Raw genomic sequence first — 6734 nt, 5'->3', positions numbered from 1 at the left:
AGTTTGCAGGTTATGTCCTTTTTTCAACAGTCACCAGAGGCAGAAAACATACTCATACACTGTACCATAATAACACCCACAATTTACCACATGGTCTAAGGTTAATTGAACAGACCAAAGCCATCTCTCTCAGCTATACCAGAAAAGTTTTGAATATAAAATAATAAGACTATTAGTTGACACATCATAAATGTATGTACTAATGCTGCAGCTTTCCCCAATCAGACAGAAATTATTTATGGATTTATTTTATCAATGCAGAGACAATTAAGTTCAATGGTGTAAACGCTAGTCTAATCTGGAGATCTTGCCTAACATTCAGTTTACTGGACCTGTTCCCTGTGTGTTCACTTGTTGTTGTACTTGACTTCAAGAGAATGTCCTGTGTGTCACGTCCTGACCAGTTAAGGGTTATTTGTTGTTGGAGTTTGGTCAGGATGTGGCAGAGGGTATTTGTTTTATATGGTTTGGGGTGGTGGTGTAGGTAGTAGGTTGTTTTATTTATGTATTCCGGGGGTTTTGGGCACTGCTCTGTGTTTATGTATTTCTAGGTTTAGTTAGTTAGTTGTGGGTATTTTTATTTTTTTAAATCTTTATTTTAACAGGGAAAACAGACTGAGACCTGGATCTCTTTTACGGCTGTGCCCTGTGTAAACATGTTGACATGTACAGTTTTAGGCATACAGACAAGAACATTTCAAACATACAAAACAAAGACACAATTCAACAGAAACAATCACAGACAACATCATATTGATCCTCCATAACATTTTTAAAATGGGCAAGGGACACCGGAGTGTCTAACTTAAGTTGGATCTGCAGTTTGTTCCATAAATAAGGCGCAAAGGAACTAAAAGCAGTCCTACCCAACTCTGTGGAGACCTGCATTAGTCTTTAATGTAATCCACATCTGTGATCAGGTTTTAAAATGTGTATATCTAGTGGAAATTAATGATGATATATATGGAGGTAGTTTTAAAAGAAGCGCTTTATAAATAAACAAGAGAGCATGTTGCTCTCGCCTCACAGATAGAGAGGCCCAACCCACATGTTGATATAGGATACAGTGATGAGTTTTGTAACTATCACCCGTGATAAACCTGAGTGCACAATGGTAAATAGCATCCAGTGGTTTTAATGTGTTTGCCGATGCATGCATATAGATAATATCATCATAATCTAAAACGGACATAAAAGTAGCCTGCACAATTTGTTTTCTATTTACAAAGGACAGACAAGCCCTGTTTCTGTAAAGGAACCCTATCTTGAATTTGAGCTTTTTTCCCAATTCAGTAACATGTTTTTTAAAAGAAAGCTTATCATCTAACCATACCCCTAAATATTTATATGCAAAGACCTGTTTGATTTGAGTACCATCCAAGCTAGTGATTACAAAAGTGTTTCTAACTGAGAGTTTGTTTTCTTAGCGTTTAAAACAAGTTTAAGCTGTAAAAGAGACCCCTGTAGTATCCTAAAATCAGACTCCAACTGCATTAAAGCTTGGTCCGCTGTTGGAGCAATAGAGTACATCACTGTGTCATCTGCATATAAATGGAATTTACAATATTTGACATCATCACCAATGTTGTTTATATAAAGTGAGAGCAATAGTGGGCCAATTATTGAACCCTGAGGCACCCCTTTAAGTAACTGTAAGGAGTCAGACTTGACCCCGTCGACCATGACGGCCTGAGTTCTATCTTTAAGATAGTCATAAAACCATCGGCAGGCATCAGTGCCCACTCCTATAGATGACAGTTTACTCAAAAGGATAGCATGGTCTACAGTGTCAAAAGCTTTTGACAAATCTACAAACAACGCAGCACAGTGCTTTCTATCATCTAAGGCATTTGCAATATCATTTACAACAAGCATAGTGGCCGATGTGGTACTGTGTTTAGATCTAAAACCAGATTGATTGGTGCTAACAATACTGTTAGCAGAAAGAAAAGACTGTAACTGTTTGTTGACTATAGATTCTAGGAACTTTGCCAGACAAGGGAGCCTAGAGATGGGTCGATAGTTATCCAAATCACTACCGTCACCTCCCTTATGTAATGGCAGAACAAAAGCTGCTTTCCACACCTTAGGGATAATTCCTGTGCTTAATGTTAGATTAAAAATGTGTGTCACTGAACCAGCAATGATAGGTGCAGCACACTTAAGTAAGTACGGGTCTAAATTGTCAGCGCCTAAGGATTTCTTAGTATCAATGGGCAGCTAGAACATTTCTTAGTATCAAAGGGCAGCTAGAACCTCTGCTTCGGTTATTTTCTGGAAACTAAAAACAGGGTTACCATTTTTCAGAGTAACGGTTGAAAAGCAAGACGAAAAATCAACTAACTGGCCAGTGCCACAATGGCCACTTTTCCTTTCAAATAAAAAACCAGCAGAGATGAAATGCTTATTAAAAGCATCACAAATATCATTTTTTTCACTTAGGATACAGGAATCTGAGGTAATTTGCTTAGGAAGAGAAACAGCAGAATTCCCCCTGTTTCAGTGAATTAACGGTTTTCCAGGATTTTGCAGGATCTCCTGCAGAATTTGTCATAGCATTAAGGAAGTAATTTGATTTTGCCTTTTTGACAGCTGCAGTACATTTATTTCTCAATTGCCTAAAAAACAGCCAATCAGCTGGAGTACCTGTTTTCCTCGCCAAGGCCCAGGCCCGATTCTTTTGCAGGAAAAGACCTGACAATTCAGGAGAGAACCAAGAACTGGTTCGGTTTCTTACTCTGTGATTCTTAAGCGGGGCATGTTTATCAGACATAGAGGTAACAATAGAAGAGAAAAAAGCAAGGGCTAAAACCGGGTCCAGAAAGCAGCAAGTGGATAAAAACTCAGAGTGATATAAGTCAAGGGTAAAAGCTTGCTGTGAGAAATGTTTATAATTTCTCTTAGAGATTATACAGTGATCAGAGTGTATAGGTTCTAGGTTTGTTTTCTATGTAGAGTTAATTGGGATTGGACTCCCAATTGAAGGCAGTTGTGTTGAGTTGCCTTTGATTGGGAGTCCTATATTAGTAGGGTGTGTTTGTCTGTGTGTTTGTGGGTAATTGTTTGTGAGCACTACTTGTTTAGCCTGCCACACTGTTTGGTCGTGAGTATCGTTTATTGTTTGGTTTTTCCTGTGGATGCTTTGTGTTTTTTCATTAAAAGAATGAGTATCCACATACCCGCTGCAGTTTGATCAATTCAACACGGCACTTTTTGTGACACTGTGTCACTTTGACCCCGTTTGTACATTCTTTAAAAACATTTTTTTTATCATCTTATTTTTTTAAACATTGTACAAAGATAATATATAAATTCATATAAATACAATCTATTTTCACATCAGTAAATGGGTTCCTTATTAGGCTACTTAACATGATTTACATATTTAATAGTGTTCATGGAAGTTTTTGTAGGTCAACTTGTTTTTTAGAGTCCTCTCTGGGGCTTGGGCTCCGGCCTCTTCCCCCGGACTCCCTCTGGGGCCCACGGACGTCCACACCCCGGCAGTCTGTTGGTCCTTGGTGCAGTCTGTTGGTCCTTTTCTCACCACTCTAATATCTCTGTCACGCCCACAACAATTTACAGATTTTGAACTTGAGTAATGCGCTCGTGGTGAGTTCATCACGGTCTGCGTGAGCTGTGTTGCCCGCAAATGTTGTACTAGCTAGCTACGTTAGCTGACATGAATAAAGACAAGCAAACGTCACTGGAGAGCTTCTTCAGGAAGAGGTAAGGGAGATAAAAGGCCCAACGACGATGTCGATAATGCAGAGACAGCAGAGTCTGAGACTGCAAAAAATTATATGGAAAATATGCTGAGTCCTACCTAAAATATGGCTTTATTGCAACAGGTGACTTGCATGCTCCAAGCCCCCTGTTCGTAGTATGTGGAGATAGGCTATCTAACAAGGCAATGAAACCCTCAAAACTGCTTCATTGCCTCGGCACATCGAATCCAAGGACCCTGCACTGAAAGACAAACCTGTTGAATTACTTGAGCAAAGAAAATGTGAACAAGAAGGACAGAAGCAAGTCTTGAAAGCCACCGCATTAACAAACGTGGCTGCACTGACAGCGTCATACTTAGTGGCTAGCCGTATTGCTAAGGCCAAGAAGCTTTTCACTATTGGCGAGGAGTTGATTCTACCTGCTGCTAAGGACATTTGCTGTGAACTCTTAGGAGAGGCTGCAGCTAAATCGATACAACAGGTTCCTCTTTCGGCTACCACCGTCACTAGGTGAATTGATGAAATAACAGAGAACATTGAGGCACAATTGTTAGATAAGGCTTAACCTGTTGGGGGTAGGGGGCAGTATTTGCACGGCCGGATAAAAAACGTACCCGATTTAATCTGGTTATTACTACTGCCCAGAAACTAGAATATGCATATAATTATTGGCTTTGGATAGAAAACACCCTAAAGTTTCTAAAACTGTTTGAATGGTGTCTGTGAGTATAACAGAACTCATATGACAGGCAAAAACCTGAGAAGATTCCTTACAGGAAGTGACCTGTCTGACAAGGAGTCGTGCGTCTTGCATCTGTTTATTGAAGTGTAAGGATCTTAGCTGTAACGTGACAATTCCCAGGGCTCCAATAGGCTCTCAGAACCCGGGAAAAACCTGAACGATGACGAGGCAGCCTCTGGCTGAAACAGATTATCGCCTTATCCAAGTGGCCGATCAGAGGACCATTGAATGAGGCGCGTGCACGATTCGCCCCCGTGGAGAAATTTCATTCGGCTGTTTAGCTTATTGCAGATTCCCGGTCGGAATATTATCGCTTTTCTACGAGATAAATGGCATAAAAATTGGTTTTAAACAGCGGTTGACATGCTTCGAAGTACGGTAATGGAATATTTAGAAATTTTTTGTCACGCCATGCGCCATGCGTGCGACCGTTATTTACCATTCGTATAGTGTCTAGAACGCACGAACAAAACAGAGGATATTTGGATATAACGATGGATTATTTGGGACCAAACCTACATTTGTTATTGAAGTAGAAGTCCTGGGAGTGCATTCTGACGAAGAACAGGAAAGGTAAGAACATTTTTCTTATAGGAAATAGGATTTTGGTGAAGGCTAATCTTGCCGGGTGTCTAAATAGCTAGCCGTGATGGCTGAGCTATGTACTTAGAATATTGCAAAATGTGCTTCATCCGAAAAGCTATTTTAAAATCGGACATATCGAGTGCATAGAGGAGTAATGTATCTATAATTCTTAAAATAATTGTTATGCTTTTTGTGAACGTTTATCGTGAGTAATTTAGCAAACTGTTAGTAAATTCCCCGGAAGTTTGGGGGGTATGCTTTTTCTGAACGTCACATGCTAATGTAAAAAGCTGTTTTTTGATATAAATATGAACTTGATTGAACAGACATGCATGTATTGTATAACATAATGTCCTAGGTGTGTCATCTGATGAAGATCATAAAAGGTTAGTGCTGCATTTAGCTGTGGTTTGGGTTTTTGTGACATTATATGCTAGCTTGAAAAATGGGTGTCTGATTATTTCTGGCTGGGCACTCTCCTGACATAATCTAATGTTTTGCTTTCGTTGTAAAGCCTTTTTGAAATCGGACAGTGTGGTTAGATTAAGGAGAGTCTTGTCTTTAAATAGCTGTAAAATAGTCATATGTTAGAGAAATTGAAGTAATAGTATTTCAAACGATTCAAAAATCGCGCCACTGAATTCAGGTGGCTGTTACGTAGGTGGGATGAATTCGTCCCGCCTTGCCCATAGAGGTTAAAGAGGTTGCGCCTGAATGTGAGTCTACGCACTGTGTCATTCACAGAGAAATACTGGCTAGCCGAAAAATGTCACCTGAATTTAACGTCTTATTGCATGATGTTATTAAAGTTATCAATCACATCAAAGCTCACGCCCATAACTTGCGTCTCTGTGGGCAGGTTTGTGAGGAAATGGACGCAGAGCACAAACGCCTTCTCTTATACACAGAAGTCAGATGGCTATCCAGGGGGAGATAACTTGCCAGAGTGTTTGAGTTACGAGAGCCACTGCAGAGATTTCTTTCAGAAAAAAAGTCACCACTGGCAGCACATTTCAGTGAGGGTCACATAACTCGCTTACCTGTGCGACATATTCAACCTGCTCAGCGAACTCAATCTGTCACTTCAGGGGAGAATGTCAACTGTCTTTAAGATGGCAGATAAAGTGGCTGCATTCAACGTCAAACTGGAACTGTGGGGACGGCAAGTGGACGGGCATATTTGACATGTTCCAAACATTTTGGGAGAGATTGAGACTAGGCTGTCTTTCTCCCAGTTGGTGCCCGATCACCTAGCTACTCTGTCAATGGAGTTCAAGCGTTACTTTCCAACCGCCAAAGACCCACGAAGTGCGAAGGAATGACCAATTTGTGAATGTCCCAGGTGAATCGTCCATGTCCATGCAGGAAGAAGATCAACTCCTTGAGGTTACAAATGACGGTGGCCTTAAAAGTATGTTTGAGATAACTTCATCTCTGCCGACCTTCTGGATTAAAATCAAGGCTGAATATCCTAATAGCCACAAAAGCACTGAAAACGTTGCTTCCATTTCAAACATCCTACTATATCTCTGCGAAGCATGGTTTTCTGCAATGATGGCAACAAAAACTAAATTACGGAGTAGACATAAGGAACAGTCACTGTCTCCCATCACCCATATATGGGACCGTCTTGTTGCCGATTCAGCGACATGGTGAGTTCAGCCACATGGTGAGTTGCA

The sequence above is a fragment of the Salmo salar genome, chromosome 19, assembly GCF_965601325.2.
Source record: "Salmo salar chromosome 19, fSalSal1, whole genome shotgun sequence".
Taxonomy (NCBI): domain Eukaryota; kingdom Metazoa; phylum Chordata; class Actinopteri; order Salmoniformes; family Salmonidae; genus Salmo; species Salmo salar.
This window is presented reverse-complemented; position numbering follows the sequence as displayed.